A 24,372-nucleotide genomic window follows, 5' to 3' on the forward strand; every position below is an offset into this window, starting at 1 on the left:
AGCAGTTATCATTTTTCTATAATATTTACTATTTCAATACACAAAAAGGTAAGGAAAATAAAAACACACAATGAAATTTAAAAGAAAAACGTAAAAGTGGTAATATTCCCAAATGGCTTAAAGGTATAGGTACTAAATTAAAAAGATAAAAAAAAAGTGTTTACATTTTAGTAAGGTGGCTTGATATAATTGTATCATACAAACTAATTGCATTTATCAATGGGTTGACAGGTGCAGCAAACCACCATGGCACACGTATACCTATGTAACAAACCTGCACGTTCTGCACATGTATCCCAGAACTTAAAGTAAAAAAAAAAAGGTAGAAAATAAAAATTTTGAAGTACTATTTATCTATAGCATCAAAAATATCAAATACTGAGCCTAAATATTATGAAAAATAATGCAAGAACCGTATACTGAAAAATTATATACCATGATTAAGAAAAATTAATGTATATCTAAATAAATATTGAAACAGGTAACTTTCTTGGATTGGAACACTTAAGTTTAAAGATGTCAATTCTCCCCAAATTGATCTATAAATTCAATGCAATCTAAAAACAAATCAGCAAGACTTTTTGTTTGTTTGTTTTTAACAATTGACACTTTGTAAATGTATACCAATATGCAAAGGAGCAAGACATCCAACTCAATCTTAAAAAAGAGCAAAATAGGACAAATTACCAAACAATAAGACTTCTGTGGCTCTGTGGCAACTAAGTGAGTGTGACATTGGTGCCAGTACAGAAAAGCAGATCAGGGAAACAGAAGAGGATAAGGAGGAAGAGGAAATAATTGAATTTTTCATCTTTTTGAGGTATAGGATATAGATACTGATTAATCATCTTGATTAAAACTAAACAACAACAAAAGCAACACAAAGTCTTAAATATAAATTTGTGGGCTGAAGATTCAAGCTTTGAGTTTCCTTCTAAAAATTGTTAAAGATAACGATATTATCATATAATTTTACTGAAAATTTCAGAATAGATTCACAAAAGAAACAGACTAATCATTATGAAGTTTGTAACCTCTCTAACTTCTGTAGGCAAATGACCATTTGTGGTGATTTGAAATCTTGGCTGTGGTTTAAAAATTATCCTAATTTTAGGTTTGTAGCTCAGTCAAAAAAGATTTTAAAAGCTTTGCCAGTCCTCTGATCTCTACTTGAGACTGACTACTTTGTGTAATAATCTTAAGGCGCTGTGCATTTTTGGAGGATGGGCCAACTCCTGATTTTGTTTTCAGCTTCCTGAACCTCAAGCTCATTAGTGGACAAAAATGTAAATATTCTGGGACTGTATTATATGTATTTGAAATGCATTTAATATGTAAGATTGTACTGTGCTCAAAGTGTTCATTTTATACTGAGATAATTTTTACAAACTTTTCTTTATACATGGAGAATACAGTCTATGAATTATATTTTATATCAAGAAAATTTTCACTTTTTTTCTTTAGAAGTCTAAATTACAGCTCTAGAGTGACAATTTGATACCATGTGCAGTTTAAAGCCAGTGCCAACGCAGTGTTACATTAAAAAAAAAAAAATTAAAGTCTTAGTCCACAGGCATTTAAAAGTATTATAGGTCTTAGGAAGCTGGTTAAGAGACTATTTTTTCATACAACATATAGAAAACTCCCTAAAATCCTCTTTATACATCTGTCCTCAAAACCTATTTATCAGGGAAGTTGTTCATCCTGTTTTTGCTTTCCCACGTTTTAGAAAGGAAGCCAAGGAAGAAGATTGCAAGTAGCCAAGGCCACACACACACACACACACACACACACACACACACACACACACAGAGTTACCATTTGGTGTTGGAACTTGTGATTCACCACCCAGATCCCCTTTAACAAAGAACCTGCTGTCTCAGTTGCTGGGAATTCTGTTGGTAGACATCTTCAGCTGAGCTCCTGCAGCAACTGACTAAGCTGCCTCTGCTCCAAGATTGTACTCTTTCTCAGAATATTCCACTTCAACATTTGATGAACTAAGGAAGTATGAAGGCCTGGCCATCTCTGCCACACTTAAGACACCTCTTCAGGGCCATTCCAGCTCCAGAGCTCCCCGTGGAATTGGCCAAAACAGTTTTTGGGCTTCATCACAGCTCAAATTCTCCCTGTGCTCCAGCTTTTCTCTCCCACAGGGCTCTAAATAAGGGCTTTATCTAATATCCATGTAAGAATTCATTTATAGTAAATTTTAATATAACAGTTTATTAAAATTATATTTTAAGTACATAGGAGTTAACAATTAAAGTTATAAAATTAAAACTGTTGCCTATTCTACCTCTATTACATCAGTAAATAATAAAAAATCCTAAAAACATAGGGAAAAGAATGATATGTAGTAGACTATCTCAATCTTATTTTTTAAAATTATCAAGTAAATGATATTTTGTTTTTTATTGTGTCATTTTACAATTTCAGATATTTAGGGTGGAAAGTGCATGTAGAATCTGAAGTACTTTACCCTTAAAGAAATCAGAGATAACAGCATTCCTTCACTTGAAATGTAATGATATACTCAAATTTTAGAAAGTAACTTCCATGAGTGTTGGATAAATTGTGTTCTACATCTGCTGCAGTATTAAATAACCCATATTTTGAAAAGGCTAACACACGGCTTATGCTTTAAAATGTATAATAATTCTAACCTCAAAGCGTATCTTACTCATAGAGTATTATTGGATTATATAAAAATTCTATTAATTTTGGGGTCTTCTATGTATTAATATCTGTGTCAACTTAATACCCCCTAATTGATTTATCTATAAATGCTTTCAAATAAATATATCATGTCCTAACAGAAGCTTAGGAGTTTATCAAAATAATTTATGGATCCAAAAGTGCATTCAAAAATAAAATATTTTTAAATTGGTAAATTGAGAATTAGAAGGGTAGAATCGATGAAGACATACAACATAACATTTTTTCAGAGGATACAGATTTCTAAACTTTCATTTTAGATCAACTTTTCATAGAAAAATGTTCCACTGCAATTTCAAGGGTGGTATTCCACTCAATTTATAGAATAAAAGGCTTTAAATGAAAATACTACCTCTTTAACTTCCAAGATCACTTATTGTAGGCTCTTCAGAATGTTCCTTAGAGAATATCTCTCTTGCTGCTAAATAGATTTTATTTAACTTGCCTTTCAATAGGATACAGACACAAGATGGTCCTTTTGTAATAGTTGTATAGATGTTTACTGATTATCTCTTTTGAACAAGGTGCTGTGAAATTTTGAGTGTTGTATATCAACACAGAAATGGTTAAATTACAGAAAAATGCTTAATATACATGTAAGAGATATAAGTCTCAAATTAGGGTATGTTTAACAATCAGGCCAAATACAAACTTACAACAGGCAAATGTGCATAGTCCACTTACTGCCTTGGGCCCCAGGGTCTCCAGCTTTTTGTGATCTCTAGATTCTGTTGGGTTTCTGTCACATTATGGATAAATTACAGTTCTCACATAAGGAAAATCTCATTATTTTATAAGAAGCACAAAGCTTGGCAAACTTCTGGGGCAATGTGAGTCCAGTTTTGAGAAGAGAAGAGTCATAACTAGTCCGAGTGTGACCCTAAAAAAGCATAAAGGATAGATATGACACCCACCCAGAACAATCAAACCTGGGCAAACATGAGGAGGAACTCATCACCAATTTCAGGATGCTTAAAAGGAACTATCTCTGCTTGAAGGTCCACATTTAATATATTCTTCATCCTTAATTTGATTTTGTGCAAGATTAGTAGATTTTGGGAGACTGGGTAGTTGATGAAAATAAGAATTCAGTTCAGGACTGTTTATACATGATAGCAAGCAGTTTGGGAGACTGTGGCTGGAGAATTTCTTGAGCCCATAAGTTCCAGACCAGTGTGGGCAATATGCAACGTGACCCCATTTCTACACTTAAGAAAATCAGCAGGGTGTGGTGTGCACCCGGGTGTCAGCTGCTTAGGAGGGTGAGGTGAGAAGATTGCTTGGGCCCAGAAGGTTGAGGCTGCAATAAGCTGTGTTCGTACCACTGCACTACAGCCTCGGTGACACAGTGAGACCTTGTCTCAAAAACAAAAAACAGTGACAGAGATGAACATGCGGGATGAGACTTCTGTAAACTTTAGGATTCTTAAATAAAATATATTACCTCCTTGAGCTGTTGCTTATAGGTTATGTGGATGGTCAGCTGGTGAGTTAGCAAATAAGACTATTATATTAGTATTAATTAAGGATTTGCAGCCAAACTGCCTAGATTAGAATCTTTAAGCACTTAATAGCTTGGGCAAGGTATTTTACTTCCTGGGTTTGTTTGTGTGTTAATAATAACACTTAATATGTGCTGAATGTTTTTGTCCTTGTCAAATTCATATATTGATGCCCTGACTTCCAATGTGAAGGTATTTTAAGTGGGGCCTTTGGGAGGTAATTCAGATGACCTCATGAGGGTAGTGCTCTTATGAAAAGAGACACAATAGAACTCGTTTCTTCTCTCTTCATCGTGTGAGGGGACATAGAGAAAGTAGCCAGCTACAAGCCAGGAAAAAGGCCCTCACTGGGAAACAGATATGCTGGCACCTTGATCTTGGACTTCCCATCCTCCCAGACAGTTAGAAACAAACTTCTGTTGTTTAAGCCACCCAATTTGTAGTATTTGTTACAGCAACTCAAGCTGACTAAGATAATACCTATAAGACAGATATTTGAATGCAGAAAGTTTACTGGGATCAATTCTCCCTTGGGGGAGTGAAGAAAGTAAGCTTGGGCACGGTGAGAAGCGAAATTGTGCAGTCGCATAGGCCTCAACCAGGGAATTCTGAATTTGTCTGTCCCTCCAGAATTGTCATGGTTTGAAGCAAAATATTCAAGCTTTGTCTGCTCCTCACAAGCTGGCATCACTGAATACAGGATAACAAGGACAGAAGAAAGGGTGGTGAACTTGGGCAGTGAAGTCAGCCCTCCAAACAGCTTAAGAAATAAGAGCTTCCAATCTGGGAAGCGACTCCTCTGAGCAGCATACTAGAGCACCCACTGCAAGTACACAATGTGTATAAATATACTTATAAGAGTGCCTGGAACAAGTAAATGCACTGAAGTCCTTGTCAAAAAAGAGTTGGGTTCTCAGAAGTAAAGCTGCTTGTAGCAAGAGTTATCAATACATTTATTGAATCCCTTGGCATTTGGGAACAATTCGTTTCTGGGGTACTGTTAAATGGAGAAACAGCATCATGTATGGAGGGGCAATATAGTAATGTGGGGAGGACAAGGGATCACTTCCACTACTTATTAGATTTGTACTTTTAGGCAAATCTCTTACAATCTCTAGGAGTTATCATGACATAATATTTCTCATTTTTAAATGTTTTAAATTCTTATATCAGAGTTTGTAATAATCCATGTCTTATAAATAATGCTTTATAAAATTGTAAATGTTAAATACAGATACATAGAAATAGGTATAGACAGATATACATACTTACAGTAACTATTTGAAAGAACCAAAAGTATTTATTGCTGGACTTAAAAACAAAACCAAGGAGTCAGAAAATATTTAGTAAAACACAATCTTTATACTACTGCCTTGCTTTAAATTTCATAGCAATTTGCTCTTTTTGGAAATACAAGACAAATGAAATATTTTAATCATGTTGCTGTTTAATGTGTGTGATGCAGCAAATATGGAATATCCTTTGAGGACTGGCCCATGTATCACGCATCTGAAATTCTCAAAGGCAATGATCCAGAGGCTGGATCATCAGATTATATCATAGTTCTCAATTATGTAAGTAAGGAAAGCTAATTTTAGCAATTACTGAAAGTGAATCTACTTCTGAGGTATGTTGTCAAGTAAGGCAGTGGAAAAAGATGAGTATATAAAAAATAGTATAGTCATAGATTTATTTACAACAAGAAAAATAACTGTCAAACCACCTAAACATTCAGATCCACTGATCTTTTATTCTTAGAGTAAAATGATATGGCAAACTAAAATATGGTTAAAGGATTTCTTAGTATGTGCTCTTTCAGAACATATGGGGATATTTTGGTAACGTAAATGGTTAATTGCATTAATGTTTTATACCAACATTGTCCTATTGTTGAATAGATGAGCTACAGTCATCACCAGACTTTTGAGTCCACATGTTAGGCATGGTTAACATGGTAAATGGCAAGGTTAACACAGACAACCTTTATCTCTTAATCTAGTGATAATTACCTATTTTCTGTTTTCTCTCTCTCTTTTTTTTTTTTCCTATCATTATCAATAATTAGGTTAGAGTAACAGGTTTTTTCCCTCACATTGGGAACAATTTTTTTTTTCTTAAGGATGCTTTAAATACATCTCATCTATTACATATAAACTTCATGGTTTAAATTCTTCAGTCAACTTTAAACATTGCTAGAATGTCACTGCTATTTAAAAATCTATTTGGCAAGTATGCATCTCAGACTTGAGTAACAATGTTGTACAGCTTTGAGGCCACTATAACACTCTAGACATATGAAATGTTAAAATTATTTGGGTATAGGCATGCTCACCACCTATTTGTAATCAATTTACCTGATTATGTTTCAATAGCTTGAAGCTATTGGAATGAAGAATCATTTCAACCTCTAATTTTCCCTCCAAGCAACTGGACATAAATAGATACACCACCTTTTCTCTTACTTCCCTAGGTCAGTTTCCCTAAAAATAGAGGTGAAGTCTGGAATTCTCATGCAGATATTTATAGAGTTAGTACTCTCAGGATAAACCTGTAAGAAAGCAAGGGAAACAGAGAAAGGAAGGTGAAAAGTTTAGAAAAGATACAGATTCAGCTGGTGTCTAGACTCAGATTCCCCAGGGAACTCTCATGAGTGAATAGCAACCACAGTGTCATTCCACCTCAAAACGAGGGCAGTGGACTATTATAACTCTATGTCTAAATCAGTCATCAGCTGGGGCTGGAGTTGCAGTTGTAATGTATGTATAAATCAGTCATCAGCTGGGGCTGGAGTTGCAGTTGTAATATCTTGGACATCTTTTGGAGAGGCAGCTCCAGTTGGGCATGGACAATCATCTAAATAAATTAGAAGCTTTTATTAGCCAACACACAAGTGGAGTGATGGAATCAGCGGCTCAATAAAGGAGATTCTGGTGGATCCTGAAAATTTTAAAGTTGCGTTTTTATTTTCATTCAGTTCAAAATCTTTTTAAAACTTATCTTGAGATTTCATATTTGAGCTATGTGGTTTTAGAAATGTGTTGTTTAACTCCAAATATTTTGGGATTGCTCAGCTATTTCTCTGTTATTGATTTCTAGCTTAAGTCCATTATGGTCTAAGAGCAGACATTGTATGATTCTATTCTTTTAAATTTGTTAAAACGTGTTTTATGTCCCAGAATTTTGTCTGCCTTGGTGAATGTTCCACATGACCTTGAGAAGAATGTGTATCCTTTTGTTATTCATGAATTAGTCTATAGATGTCCATTATATGCAATTGATCGGTGGTGCTAAGTTCAACTCTGTCATTACTGATTTTCCGCCTGCTGTATCTGTCCATTTATAACAGAGGGGTGTTAAAGTATTCAACTGTAAGAGTGAATTCATCTGTTTCTCCATGCAGTTCTATCAGTTTCACCTCGTGTTTTGACACTGTGTTTTTAGGTGTAATTCATATTAAGGATTTTTATGTCTTTTTGGACAATTCACCCCTTATTATTATACAATGTCGCTCGTTATCCCTGATAAATATCCTTGCTGTGAAGTCTGCTTTGTCTGAAATTAATATTACTACTTATGCTTTCTTTCGATTAGTATTAGCATAGTACATATTTCTCCATTTACTTTTAATCTTTTTTTTTTTTTTTTTTTTTGAGACGGAGTCTCGCTCTGTCGCCCAGGCTGGAGTGCAGTGGCCGGATCTCAGCTCACTGCAAGCTCCGCCTCCCGGGTTCACGCCATTCTCCGGCCTCAGCCTCCCGAATAGCTGGGACTACAGGCGCCCGCCACCTCGCCCGGCTAGTTTTTTTTTTTTTTTTTTTTGTATTTCTTAATAGAGACGGGGTTTCACCGTGTTAGCCAGGATGGTTTCGATCTCCTGACCTCGTGATCCGCCCGTCTCGGCCTCCCAAAGTGCTGGGATTACAGGCTTGAGCCACCGCGCCCGGCCTACTTTTAATCTTATGTATATGTTTTTAAATTATAGATTTAGGGAGTACAAGCGCAACTTTGTTACATGGATATATTGCATATATGTAATACATCTTTTAATGTAGCTGTACCCCGTCTCCAATGACGATTATTCTACACTCTATGTCCATGTGTATAAACTATTTAATTCCCACTTATAAGTGAGAATATGTATGTTTGACTTTCTGTTTCTGAATTATTTTACTTAAGATAATGCCCTCTAGTTCCATTCATGTTGCTGCAAAGACAATATTTTATTCAATTTTATGACTGAGTACTATTCCATTGTGCATGTACACACACACACACACACACACACACACACACACACACACACATATGCCACATTTCCTTTATCCAATCATCCATTGATGGACATTTATGTTGATTCCATATCTTTGCTAATGTGAACAGTGATGCTATAAACATATTAGCACTGATATATGTTTGGTGTAATGATTTCAGTTCTTTGGGTAAGATAGGTACCCCGAAGTGAGACTGCTAAATTAAATGGTAGTTCTATTTTCAGTTCTTTGAGAAATCTCCATACTGTTTCCCACAGAGGTTTTGCTAATTTACATTTCTACCAGCAGGGTATAAGTGTTCTCTTTTCTCTGCATCATTGCCAATTATCTGTTGTTTTTTTTTTTCTTTTTTTTTGAGACAGAGTCTTGCACTGTTGCCCAGGCTGCAGTGCAGTGGCGCGGTCTCGTCTCACTGCAAGCTCCATCTCCTGGGTTCATGCCATTCTCCTGCCTCAGCCTCCCGAGTAGCTGGGACTACAGGTGCTGCCCACCAGGGCCAGCTAATTTTTTGTATTTTTAGTAGATACGGGGTTTCATAGTAGCCATTCTGACTGGTATAAAATGGTATCTCATCTGGTTTAAGTTTATGTTTCTTTGGTGATCGGTGATTTTTTTTTTTTTTTCATGTGCTTGTTGACCACTTGTATGTCTTCTTTTGAAAAATATTAGCTCATGTCCTTTGCCCGTTTTTTTCATGGTGTTATTTTGTTTGTTTGTTTTGATTTTTTAGAGATATTTGAATTTCTTGGAGATTGTGGATATTAGTTTTTTTATCAAATGCATAGTTTGCAAATATTTTCTGCCATTCTGCAGTATATCTGTTCATTCTGTTATTTCTTTTTCTGTGCAAAAGCTTTTTAGTTTTAATTAAATCCCATTTGTCTGCTTATATTTTTGTTGCATTTGCTTTTGAGGTCTTAGTCAAGAATGCTTTGCCAAGGCCAATGTCCAAAAGAGTTTTTCTGGGTCTTCTTACTGGGCTTTTCTGGTTTCACGTCTCAGATTTAAGTATTTAATCCATGTTAATTTTTGTATACAGTGAGAAATAGGAGTCCAGTTTCATTCTTATGTATTTGGCAATCCAATTTCCTCAGTACCGCTATTGAATAGAGTGTCCTTTCTTCTGTGTATGTTTTTGTTAGCGTTGTCAAAGATAAGTTGGCTGCGGTCTGTGGCTTTATTTTTGGATTTTCCATCCCATTTCACTGATGTGTTTGACTATTTTTTTTTTCAGTACAATGCTGTTTGGATTTCTATAGCCTCATAATGTAATTTCAAATCCGATAATGGGATGCCTCCACCTTCTTTTTTTTTTTTTTTTTTTTTTAATTTTGCTTTGGATTTCTATGGCTACTTGGGCGCCTTTTTGTTCCATATAAATTTTAGGATTGTTTTTTCTAATTCTGTGAAAAATGCCTTTGGTATTTGAATAGGAATTGCATTGAATTTGTAGATTGCATTGGGCCATGTGGTCATTTTATGATATTGATTTTTATGATTTATGAGCACAGGATATTTTGCCATTTGTTTGTATTATCTATGATTTCTTTCATCAGCATTTTGTAGTTCTCCTTGTAGAGACCTTTAACCTCCTTGTTTAAATGCCTTTCCAAGTCTCTCTCTCTCTTTTTTTTTTTTGCTATTGTAAATGAGAATAAGTTTCTGATTTGGTTGTCAGCTTGATTAGCATTGATATATAGAAATATTCTTGATTTTTGTACATTGATTTAATATACTGATATTTTACTAATGCCACTTATCTATTCCAGGATTCTTCTGGTAGAATGTTTAGGGTTTTCTAGGTATAAGATAATAGCTTTAGAAAACAGATAATTTGACTCTGTCCTTTCCAATTTGCATGGCTTTTATCTCTTTGCATTTCCTGGTTGCTATGGTTGGAAATCCCAGTATTACATTAAATAGGAGAGGTGAAAGTGGTCATCCTTGCTTGTTCTGGTTCTCAACAGGAATTCTTTGAACTTTTCCCCATTCAGGATGATGTTTGCTGTCACATATTACTTTTGTTATTTTGAGGTATTTCTTCTATGCCTTGTGTGCTGAGGTTCTTTTTTTTTTTTTTTTTTTTTTTTCCGATCATGAAGAGATGCTGAAGTTTATCAAATCTTTTCTGCACTGATTGAGATGATAATATGGTTTGTGTTTTTAACTATGTTTATCTGATCAATCACATTTGCTGATTTGAGTATGTTGAATGATCCTCACATCTCTGAAAGAAATCCCGCTCGATCGTTTGTATTATCGTTTTGATGTGTTGTTGGATTTTGTTTGCTAGTATTTTGATGAAGATTTTTGCATCTGTTTATCAGGGATATTAGTCTATGCTTTTCTCTTTTTATTGTATCCTTGTCTGAATTTGGTATCAGGGCAATAATGGCTTTGCAGATTGAGTTAGGAAGGATTCTTTCCTCATCGATTTTTTGGGAACGATTTCATCCACACATATACACACATACACTCGCACAAGCGTTCACTGTTGAGCAGAATAATTCACTATGTTTTTTTTTTCTTAAACAACTTATCTTTTTTCCTGGAAGTAATACTCATTTTATTTTTCCTGTGTTTTATTATCTTTTAAATATAGTGTTTCCACAACAGCTCTGTAAAATGACTCACATTTACCTGAGGATAAAAAATAATTTTACATTTTCTTTCACTTGATACTTTGTTCCTGGAGACCTTTATTCTTCTGTTAAAACCAATATCGTTCAATCTCTAAATGTGCAGGACAATTATGAGATGGGATTGTAGAAAGGTACAAGAGAGAAATCTGTGAACTTTTTTAAAGGTTTTTGGTGTAATGCCTCAAGTTCTGTAATTTTCAACAATTTCCCTTTTTTTGTAGTTATAAATGGTGTAATACATAGCTCTTTAACATTTTCTTTATTCTCACTCTAGTTCTTTTAATTAGATATTTAAATTTTCTACATTTATTTTATCTAATATTCTCTTTCTCTTGGCCCTTTATTCTATTGTTAGAAGAGACTTTCATTTTTAGTTTAAAAAGTCAACTATATTTTTAATTTTTGTTTTAATTTTAATTTCTGCTTTCTTCCTATAGCTTTAAAAAATTGATGAATCTTCTTCATTTTCCTATAATCTGCATAAATGAGTAATATATGTGAAGTCTTTTCCTAGTTCCTGGTTTGTGTCTGATCCTAATCTGTTTGTTATGTTCTCTCTATTTTATGTTGAAGACATTCCTCAAAGCTCTGATGATTTGAGGATACCCAATTCATATGGGTACCCAATTCATATTTAATATGAGGTTCACAAAAGCTGGTTGGAATTTGTTAGTTTCCATAACTGATGAGTTTTATGATAGATGACTGATTTTTTCATGAGAAATCCTCAAATGCTATGACTGTAAATTTATTTTTCCTATGAAGTCGTTGAGCTTCTCTAGAGAAGGGCCTCTCACTTCTCTGCCAGCCATGTGTGATCTAGTTGCCGACACAATTAAGCTAGATGGAAAAATGAACATGGGGCTTCAGACTGAGAGAGAGCAGACACACACAAGGACTGGGAGTGGGAGAAAACAATAACATCAGAGTAATTAAGGATAAGTCATGATAGTGAGTTTATAACTCTTTTCTCCTTTCTACACAACTAGCTAAGGAATTTTCCTGGTATGGGTGGGTATACCAGTTCCTGTTGTTCTGGTCTACTGGTATTAGACCAGATTTATGTCCTGGTCTATTGTCCTAGTAATCCCAATGTCTATTTTCCTGGTATGGGTGACAACTAGTATTCATATGTTCAGATTATCTCTAATGTTTTCAGTTTTTACCTCACACTTACATAGTAGTTTTATTTTAATTAACACTTTTATATAAAATTTTTTCTCTCCACTAAACTATTTGCCATTTTTACTTCAGGTTTCTTTCTTTATATGTTGTAATTGGTGTCACAACTGTCTATATATTTTACAGATTGAGAAATTTAAGTTTGTATTTCTTATTGCTGTTTTAATCTACTATCCTAAAACTATAAATCTCTCTTATCTCATTAAACACTTTAAATGATTTCTTATTTTATTTTTAAGGACAAGTGGGCATGTTTGCTGTTTCTCAGTAGTGTAGCTATTGCATGCAAATATCTTCCATGGCTGGAAATATCTTTCTAGTAAATTATAAAACTTTTCATAGCATATGTATCTATCTGAATTAATATCTAAATTGTATTGATTGCATCTTTATCTGTGAGAGGTTAAAATTAAGGCTAAATTGTGGTAGTCATTTTAAATTCAGTTTCTAGCTAGAAAATGGACATCATCCTCATAAAAAATAAATGATACAAAATTTCTATATACTATTTTTTAAGATGTTGCTCTTTTAGAGAGTTAATAAAAGTGCACATTTAGGGGATTAATAAGAATGCATATTTTGATATCTTTGAATGAGCATTCAATAGCCGTAGGCCAAATTTGTAATTGGTTTGATAGTGAATGTTCCACAAAGTATTAATTATCTTACTTTTAAAAACCATTATCACTCTTTCCTAATCTAAAAAAAAAAAAAATCTAACAATTTGGATGAATTTCTAACATAGTTTTGATAAATACTGCATGTCATCAGTTTCTGATGAGATCTCTTTTAGGATATATTTGAGCAATAATTATGTTCTATTAATAATATGTTTTATTATATCATGTACAAACAAACAGATGTTGGCCAAACTACATATATAAGAAACAATGCTCTACCAATGTAAATTATTTTCTAACAATTTTATGACATAAAACATCAATATTAATTTTATACTAAAGATTAGTATTGTCTATTTTGTTATTTTATAATTAACATATTGTTTAACTGCATAAATATTGTCAAGTTTTTGAAATATGTAAACATACATTTATTGTGTTCAGAGTTTACTTACTAAGTATGGCACATATTAAAAATTCCTCATATGATATCATTTCCATGAGATATATTTTCATTTCAACTATTTCAATAAAGATGCCCATGGAAACAGTATCAGTCCTTCATATCAAGGATAAATCCAATTATCCCAAAGCATTTGTCACTCTACATTATTTTAAACACAATATGTATGTGTGTTTGTGTGTGTGTGCATGTATGTGTGGGTAAGTGCTCTAGATTCAATGGCTAATATTTTGAACATCAAATGAAATGAACACTGAATAAACATGAAATATTTTGACCTTGTTTCAGATAGAATGATATAATAAGAAAAAGTGTTGTCAGAGGCTCACACCTGTAATCTCAGTGCTTTGGGGGGCCGACAAGGGACAATTGCTTGAGCCCAGGAATTTGAGACCATTCTGGGCAATGCAGAGACCTCATCTCTACAAAAAATTGAAAAAAAAATTGACTAGACCTGGTGGCACATGCCTGTAGTTCCAGCTACTTTGTAGATTGAGGTGAGAGCGTCACTTGAACCTAGGAGGTGGGACTGCAGTGAGCCATGGTCACACCACTGCACTCCAGGCTGGGTGACAAAGCAAGGTGCACTCCAGGCTGGGTGACAAAAAAAAAAAAGAAAAGAAAAGAAAAAATAGATTCTAATGTCAACTTTGTGCACATAAGCAAAAAATGATGTATGTTTCTGAGAGAAATAGCTAGGTTAAAAAATATACTTGTTTTAGCCCATATGTAATTATAATGGCTCATACAAAGTATAAACTCAGTATATATTTGTTAAATGGTTGAATAAATTAATAAAATATAGAAAAAAATTAAGTGTTGTAAGGAAAATATGTGGTTTTAACTTTATCTGAAATATTACCATTTCCACCTTTAAAGTATATCTTCACTCAAAACATTTAACATATATTCTGATTGATCATTATCCTAGAGCTGGAAAAATATCTAGATTAAAATAATGGATTTAGAAATATAAATCATTTTCTATATATGATTTAGAAAGAGAACCCTCAATTGACTTTACATTTAGTTGAATAAATAGACTAATTTTTCATATAGTAGACAGAGTGCCTTATAGATTTCACATGTTTTATTGAAGCATAATTTAGGGTATAATAAAATACATAAGTATTAACTATACAGCCTCTGAAATGCCTGCAAAGTGTACATCAAGTCTTTCAATGGGTGTGTACATTCATTTTGTATGATACATAAATGGAAAGGGCATTATGTTGTCATAGGTATGAATCTGCTCAGCTTCACTAGATACTTGCAATAGTTTTTCAGGGTAGACATAAAAATTTGCCTGCTAACCAGCAGTATAGAAGGGTTCCACTTTCTTGTCCAAATATACTATAATATTTAATTTGTATCTTATAAAAATTATTTTATTTTAGGGAGCCAAACAAGACCCATAGATTGTTATTGCTTAGTGTTTTATTACTGTTTCTTTAAATCCTGTTTTAAAATATAGGATTCCTTTGAACTCTTTTCTCTGTTATTCCTGATACAGTGCTTTTGTGGTTATTTCTGTGTTGAAAACAAACAAACAAACAAAAACAACAACAAAAAAGAAACTGCATCATTTGTCCTGTAAGGTTTTTCGTAGTCTGGCTTTGCTAATTGCATCGCATGATATCATTTAGCATATATCTCTGTTTTTTCTGTTTCATTGTTACTTAGAGCTTTTTGATGTAAATAAATACATGTGTGCATGCGTGTGATGTTTCTGATATTTCGTAGACAGATGGTAAAATATCAAATATATATTTCTCTAACTTGAATTTTTTGCTTAACAGTACAGCTTGATCAGTATTCCAGTGTAGGGTATAGAAGTGTTATTTCCTTTTAACACTATGTATTTTTTCATTTTGTGGACATAATATCATTAAGCCCCCAATGTTTTCCAATCTTTTACTATATAGACTGTGCTGTAATGTAGAATATAATATGCCTTGCACATGTCTTTCTACATTTTACTGATTATCTTTTGTATGGGCTCTTAGAATACATTTTCGTGTAATTTTTCTAGGCATTGCCAAACATGAGTTTATAAATTAATTTTGTGAAAATGGAAATCTTTATTGTGTTAAATTTTCCAATAGAAGAACATGATATGCCTTTCTATTCTTAATGTTTAATCTTGTTATTTTAAATTTCTAATCTAATGTAGCTGTTTTCAAAGAACATTTTCTGTGTCATATCAAATTTTTGACAGGTTCAAATTTTCTTTAAAGTCTCATATAGGGTCAGGTTTTGAAAGAATGGTATTTTTGGTTTTTTGCCTGTTGTAAATAAGCATCTATATAAAGGCATTTATTCTAACATTTAACGTGTTGTTCAAATACTTTATTTTTTGGTCAGGTTATTCTATTAATATTGAGAGATCTCAATTAATATCTCTTGCATAATGTTGGATTTATTAGTTTTCAGTTTTCCAGTTTTCCCCTGGAGGTCTATTAACTTTTGCCATAATTATTTTGAAAATATTATATTAGGTAAATAAATTTTGGATTGTAATATTTCTGGTTGAGTCTAGTATCACCATGTAAATATCTCTATTTAACTGTTTTATTTATTTGTCAGCATCTTTTATTTTCTTATTTTATCTCATACAACCCTGAATTCTTGTTGTTAGTATATATGGATTATATCTATCTATTCCAAAGTTCTAGTTTTTCATCATTTCAATTACTATGTTTTAGATGTGTTTTCTCTAAACAGCATTTTGTTGGAATATGTTTAAAACCTACGGTTTTTTTGTTTTGTTTTGTTTTTTGTTTTTGATAGAGTCTTGCTCTGTTGCCCAGGCTGGAGTGCAGTGGTGCAATCTTGGCTCACTGCAAGCTCCACCTCCCGGGTTCATGCCATTCTCCTGCCTCAGCCTCCTGAGGTAGCTGGGACTACAGGCTCCCGCCACCACACCTGGCTAATGTTTTTGTATTTTTAGTAGAGACAGGGTCTCACTGTGTGAGCCAGGATGGTCTCGACCTCCTGACCTTCTGATCCGCCCGCCTTGGCCTTCCAAAGTGCCGGAATTACAGGCATGAGCCTCCGCGCGTGGCTAAAATTTATGTTTTAACATGAATGGTATTATACAACAAATTTACTCTTGAATTTTGCTTTCTACAATAAATCCGCATATCTTAGTTGATGAAGCTTTTAGCCTTTTGTTGATTTTCCAAAATTTTACTATACGAAAGAAGTGATCACAATTTTTTTCATTTATTTTGTATTGATGTGTACATATTTGTGTAAATGTACCTATGCACTAGTGTGTATGTCTGAGTGTTGTATGTGGTATTACTGGTAAAACAATGGCAGAATAGGTCCTGGTTAAGCACCTGGAATTACTTGCATTGGATCTCAGCTCTATAATTTAACCAGCTCCTTTATTTAACTTGACTTTGAACAAATGATATAATCTTTTTGTTCTTAGATTTTCTCGTGTATAAATTGTGAGAGTAGTAATGTATATCTCACAAATTTATTGTATTGCATGAGCTCATACATATAAAGAACAGTTCTTTATGTTTATGGAACAAAGTAGATATACTGTATTTGGTATTCTTCTTATTGTCATTTTTAAAATCACTGATGTTCTCCATAGGCACTACTGTAATTTACAAACAGAAATTATTATCAAGAACTTCAAATCTTTTTCAAGAGCTTTATCAAGAACTTCAAAACTTTAGTCCCAAAGGATATTGGACATATAACATGTGCGCAGACGCCTGTGAAGTGCCATATCATAGGTGTTATAAGTCAACAAATTCATCTCAGGACTTGTCTTTACGTACCTATGTTTGTTACTGTCCTCAATCCTCCAACCCCAACCCCTCACCACAAGGTGCATGAGATATCCTGTGTCATTAAGGGTAAATATAATGAGGTAATTGAATAATTATAAAATAGTATACAAGTAAATCAGGCAAAAACAAAACACAGCAAGCAACAACAACAGAAAACCCCAATGATATTAGAATAGGTGACTTTAGCTCTGTTTTCATGAGGTAAATAGGTGCATTGTGGTCACTTGGGATAAAAAGATATATTATGCATGGCGGTGTCTAAGATGTCTATGTTTCAGCTTGTTTTATAAGAAACAAGAAAATAGTAGTATGTTTAACTAGGGTTTTTTACGAGGATTAAACACAATGATACATGTAAAGCAAAAGAATATTTCCAGGTTAATCATAACCACTCAGTAAATGCTATATATATGAAAATTATTCTTAAAATCTAATATGATGCATTATAATACATAAATATATAATTCAATATATATGATACACTCATTATAGTATATATTAATGATTATCATTGTTTTCACTTTATTTCAAAGACAGTCAAAATATTATAATTTAGAGTGGAAGAAAGTAATTACTGCCTGGCTTACTCTTGTATACATTTTGACAAACAAAGTAGAAAAATGCATAATGGAACTAAATAGCCACAGATTGTATTATCTATTGTAAAAGATGTTTTCAACCTCTTTATTAAATCAGAAAGGGTTTTACATTATTTTATACCTGAAGCTTTTATCAGTACTAAATAAAAATTCTAGTAAATATTGAATTATATTATTCTTTCAGCAAAAAAAAAAAAGTATTTTATTATCTCTACAAAATGTAGAGGGGAGCATTCTAGATAAGTGAATGTTTCTTAGCCTAACTTTTAGGTTGAAGAAGGCCTTGAAACAAAGACTTGCATATGGATAGCTTATTTTAGGAAGTGATATCCTAAGGAACAATAGCAAAAGACTTGGGAGTGTTAAACAGAAAAGATTAAAAGCCAATTTGAGAGTATGCAGTTGAGCTGCTTAATTATGTAGGCAACTGCACATAAATCATGTTGATTACTCTTGGGGTACCTTGTAGAATGCACCTTCAACTCGAACCCTTGAAACAAGGAAGGCATGACAGTATGTCCGCAGACTCTTTCTTATAATTGGTGAAGAATTTTCTTAGGTTTTCTTAACCACTTGTGATTTCAGGTTTGTGATCACCAAGCTGACTCCTGTTAGAGTCCTATGTTCTCAGAGAAATACTGGGGGAGAAATCAAGAGATAAGCAGTTCAGCTAAGGTGCAGTGGTACCAGACTGCACCTAAGGCAGCTGACTGCCAGAGCAACGAGTAAGAACTGGAATTAAGGTAGAGGATGTGTGACAAAGGACTAGACATGTCCATTATTGAATATAAATTTTTCTAGGCTAAAATAATCTCTTTTTTTCCCTCAGCACAGTTATCAACACAGAAAATACCAAAGTTGTTCTTTTTTTAATCTACTGTTAGATGTTTCAGAGAGGCAATGTCTCTTTTTTCTTGCTTTTAATTCTCACTGTCTCTCTCTTCTCACTGGTTCCTTTTTTTTTCTTTTTCCTCCCCCTTACTACTTCTGTCTCTTTCTCATTGAAACATAATGAGATAGAAATAATTTCTAATAGCTCATATTGAGGAACAGATTCATGCAACATCTTAAAATAAATATATACATTATACACATTTCCCAGGGCTACCATAGGAAAGTACCACAAATTAGGTGGCTTAAAATGATAGAAATGTATTGTCTCACATTTCTGGGGGTTTTAGATCTCAAATCCAGTTGTCAGCTGGACCATGCTTCTCTGAAACCTGTAGAAGAGAATTCTTTCTTGCGTTTTAGCTTCTGATAATTGTCAACGTGTTTTCACAGTCTTTGGCATTCTTTGACTTGAAGATGGGTCACTTCAATCTCTGCCTCTGTTGTCACTTGACATTCTCCCTGGGTGTATTTCTCATTTTCTTATAAGTACACCAATCACACTAAATTAAGGCCCACCCTACTCCAGTATGATCTCATCTTCACTAATTACATATGCAAAGATTCATTTTCTAAATAAATCACATTCAGAGGTTCTGGGATTAGGACTTGAAAATATCTTTTTGGGGAACATAACTCAAACACCAACACACATTATTTGTGTAAATAATGTGAAAAAACTGCTTTTTCCAAATCTGATTAATTATTTTGCATCACTATATGCCCAGACATATGCATCTGATTTTTCTCCTCGTTTTCAGTTCAAAATTTTGTGAGACATGCTCCATTTGTTTTTGCTTGTCGGTTCTATTTTTAGCAGATTTACCAACCATTGGGAATTTGAGATTTTCTTTAGATACAATAATACAAAGATTATGGTGAATTTTGTGCTTGTAATTATTAAGAGAATCTGTTCTATACTTGTAAATATTATGAAAATCTGTTTCCTTAAACTCTGTCATTTCTACCTATTTTTTATGGGAAGAATAGACATACGTATTTGTGGTTTTCATGAGTTGGGATCCATTTAGTTAAAATTGTGGTGAAGTAAAATTTATCTGGTGTTGTATGCCTCCCATAGAAAATGACAAAATAATGTGCATCCTTTAGATTAGGGACGATATTCAATTTCTCAGTAACCTGTACTATAGTTTCTGGTTATTCCTTTCTCAGTGGTTTTTTTTTTTTTTTTTTTCTATGTCAAAGCCTATCAAAACTTAAAATTTTTCTTTTTTTCTGACTACTCATTATTTTCTTAGCAACTCTGCTTCCATGCTCTTCTTTGTGGTTTCTGACAGGGCCAGCGACTCAACAATTTATTTCATCTCAAGATGTACAATTCTTCATATAGACCTTACTAATGTTTCGTGATTGAGGTAAAACATTGATATTATTTGTGATTCATTATGGTACATTGTTCCCTACAAGAGCCTCCTCATCTTCTCTCCTCTCTCTAGCTAATGGTTTTAATTCTGATCATATTTGACCTATATTTTTCAATTCAGACCAATGTTGATTGATTTCTCTATTTTATGTGTATAATAAACACAAACATCAGATTTATAACTACCTTAAGTAGGAAAAAGTGTGATACTTTACAACAAAGAAAGCACCAGTCATAACATGTGTAGTTCACCTGCCTGTCAGTAAAGATAAGCTCCAGCTGCCAGCTCAGCACAGTATCAACATCCTCTGGGGCTTTCTGTGAGTTTTTGTTCATTTGTTTGTTTGTTTAACACAACAGTGCCGGGCGCGGTGGCTCAAGCCTGTAATCCCAGCACTTTGGGAGGCTGAGACGGGCGGATCACGAGGTCAGGAGATCGAGACCATCCTGGCTAACATGGTGAAACCCCGTCTCTACTAAAAAATACAAAAAAAAAAAAAACTAGCCGGGCGTGGTGGCAGGCGCCTGTAGTCCCAGCTACTCGGGAGGCTGAGGCAGGGGAATGGTGTGAACCCGGGAGGCAGAGCTTGCAGTGAGCTGAGATCCGGCCACTGCACTCCAGCCTGGGTGACAGAGCAAGACTCCGTCTCAAAAAAAAAAAAAAAAAAAAAAAAACACAACAGTAATCATAAGACCAGCTTTGTGCCTCAGTAATGCAGCAAACAAAGAAAATGAGAGTTTGCTTTTCTGTGGCTATAACAGAATATGCATCAATAGCCTCCCTCACTGGTAGATGTGGCCAGTTTCTTTGTTTTTCTCAATTGTATAGATTTCAGAGAGGTAGGACAATACGCGGTTTAGATCATGGACCACTTTGGTTTGAGCAGCACTTTCACTTTATTGCTATATAACCAAACGTATGTTGTCACATCTCTCTGTTCTTTTGCTTTCCATCTGTGGACAAAATTATTACCTATGTATAGAATCCTGGTGAGGAGAAGTAAATGAGATATTGCATGAAACATTCTTAAAAGAGGGTCCAGCCAATAGTTAGTGTAACACTAAGGGTCAGTAATAATTATAATATGAAATGTGAAGGCTCCCTTTTAAATGTGGTCTCTTTCCAAACACTGAATTCTTCAGTGACCACTATGAGCCCATGATGAAAATTCAATCCATCTCCAAAAACTAGACAGAAGGAAGGAGTCGTAACTGTGGATCACAGTTGGCATGGGAACAAGGAGTAAAATTATCCAGAGCATCTGAAAGTACAGGCATTGGGAAAATGATATATTACGGTCACTATCTTTTGAGTAACTCCCCAAAGTCTTTTAAAAATAAAACTTCAGGTCCGTTTCTTTGTCATAGTCACTTCACTGAGAAAAAAGGTGGAAGATATGTGCCATGTTAAGTAAGCATAGATGAGAAGGAGTGAGGGAAGAAGGGAGGAAAAGGGAAAGGGAGACCGTCTCTCATCTCTTGTCCTTTATTTATATTTACTTTTAATTTCTTCTTACTCAAAATGTACCATTTAGTTGTTTTTATTATCAATCTTAAATATTTTCAGCTTTTAAGTCCTAGCATTTTCACTCTTGTCCATTAGTAAATCAATGTTTATTCTCCGTGAAATACTTAAACTCTTGAAAGAATAAATTATGAATGAATAAACTAAAATTTCTAGTGGGACTTGGCATTTTAGAGGAGGGCTTATCTCTCAAAGTAGAATATACTGCAAAATAGACATTCCGAGCTCAAGAGCAGGTCAGTGACACTAGGAGAAAGGTTTGGATAGAGGACTTTTTCCTGCATAACTATTAGATTTTATCTCCTGGTTGACTGATAGTTCAGCCTAACCTCAACTCTATTGGAAAATAGTCTTTCTTTGCTCCATAAATCCATGAAGAGGAGGCATGTGCTTTTCTGAGCTTAACTTCTCTGAGAAAAGTTGTGGTGAAGCTTCACTGTGCTAATATGGATGACAGAAGGTGGTATTCCTACTCAATCAAAATGTAGCATGCACCTCTTGCTTCAATCTTTTCTGCTTCTGCATTTTATGTAAATAGTATTGATAGCTACAATACCTTATGAAATATGAACAAAATATTTTAAAATTACTATAAAAATGTGTAACAACTGAAATTATACTGCATCTGTATTTTTCTGGCTCTCACTGTAAGCTTGTTCAGTTTTAGCAACATGGAAACAAGAATTTGATTGTTATGTCTCTTGTGCTTATTTTGGCTCAGAAGACTATAAGTGTGGCGCTTGGCACCAGAGAGCACTCTTTAATGGTAACATCATATCATAATGCCCACTGACTTTAGTGTACTCTCTTCCCACACAGTCTGATTATGACTTATTGTAATCACTTTATACTAGAAAATTCTATTTATCGTTTACACAGGGATATTGCTTAATGACTTTTAATTAATTTGTTCTATTATTATAAATAAATTATTGTTCTAATTGTTATGGGCAATAAGTATTTCTAAATAAAATATAATTTGATACCTTTTCAAGTTATTAACACATTATTCAGTTTTGATGTTAACAATTAGCTAAAGTTCTTGGTAGAATTCATGAAGAAATACCATTTTGTTTCTAAAAAGTGCTATTTCTGCTAATTAATACTCTGACATGGGGATGGTAGTCTTTTCAATTTCAAGAATGAACAACGTATTTAGCAAAATATTTGAGAAGCAATATATATTGTCCATTTTAGCTAGTGAATTAAATGAACACAAATATTTCAATACTTTCTCATTGGCTATTTAATAGTTACGTTTTCAAATTACAAGTAAAATGTATTCTCAAAAATTCTGAAGAAGGCAAAAAGGAAGTATACATATGCACATATAGTATATACACATTACATTTGTACATACATGTGCGTATATTTATCTACATATTATATCATAAAGATATAAAAGCCTGTAGGCCTGTATCAGTAGCCAAGTAGCCAGGGTTCCATCAGGGAAACAGAACCAGCAGGAAAATTTAAAGAAAAAAAATATATTTTTATATGTATATATATTTATATGTATGCATATATTTATATATATATTTATAGGTATACATATATAGAGAGAGAGAGAGAGAGAAAGAGAGAGAGAGACTTACTGCAAGGAATTGCCTTACATGAGTTGGAGGCTGGCTAGGCAAGTCAAATTCATAGTCAGGCTGTGAGAAAGGACAGGCAGGAAACTCTGATAGAAGCTGATACTGCAGCCAACAGGAAGAATTTCTTCTGAGGGAAATCCTCAGTTCTGCACAGTTTAGGTTTCATGAAAATAGATGCTTGCAAAACAACTATTTTATGAATCAATGCAAGAAAAGCCCATAGTGGTTGTAGAAGTTCAAGACCTAAATAACTCACTTAAAAAAATATGCTTTGTGATGAAATTTCTTAAATGTTGTGAGTGATGATCCTAACTCTAACCTTAAACTTTTTTCTAATCCTTTCTAGAAAATGACTGCTAAGAAAGGAGTACGTATATAATATATATCAAGGGTTTGTTATATAAATGACAACATTCAACTTTTACTTTTTAATGTAAAAAGAATCTCTGGTATGCAAATCTTTGTCAGCTGATTCAAATTCTGATTTTTCAGTGTTATTATTTATATGGAAAATCTAATAATATTCTGATTACTACAGTCCTACTTGTTTGGAGCTTTATGGGAAGAAATTGAATTGGAATGACTCTTTTGGAGCTTTTATGACCCTTTACATTGGTCACATAAAGAATCAGATGTGTTAGCTGATTATGAACCAAAAGAAAATTATTTAAAATACTTTTTCATCAAATTAACTTATAACAGGATTGTACTGTACTTACGAGTTCAAAGAAGCACTTTTTACTACCTTAATTCAGTGACTTCTATATTGTTTTCTTTGGGAATTCCTGTATCAGTGCACAAAGTTAGTTCACTTTTCTTCAAATTTAGTGAAACATCATTACATTATTTGATAAATAATCATTCCAACTTTCCTCATTGGTTTGTGATACTCCTTTTTCGTATACCTTATCATATATAGTACATATCTTATTATATACAGTATGTATCTTATTATATATAGTATATATCTCATTACTATATATAGTATATATTATATGTAGTATATATCTTATTATATATACTAGAATTTATTTTATATATTGTTTTCCTAGAACCACCATATTTTATACCTATATTATATAATACATAAAATGTATATTTTATATAAACATATAAAAAGATATTAGATTATGTATTAAAATCAGGGATGGTAAATATTTTAATCATG

This window comes from Macaca nemestrina, chromosome 11 (genome assembly GCF_043159975.1).
Source record: "Macaca nemestrina isolate mMacNem1 chromosome 11, mMacNem.hap1, whole genome shotgun sequence".
Lineage (NCBI taxonomy): Eukaryota > Metazoa > Chordata > Mammalia > Primates > Cercopithecidae > Macaca > Macaca nemestrina.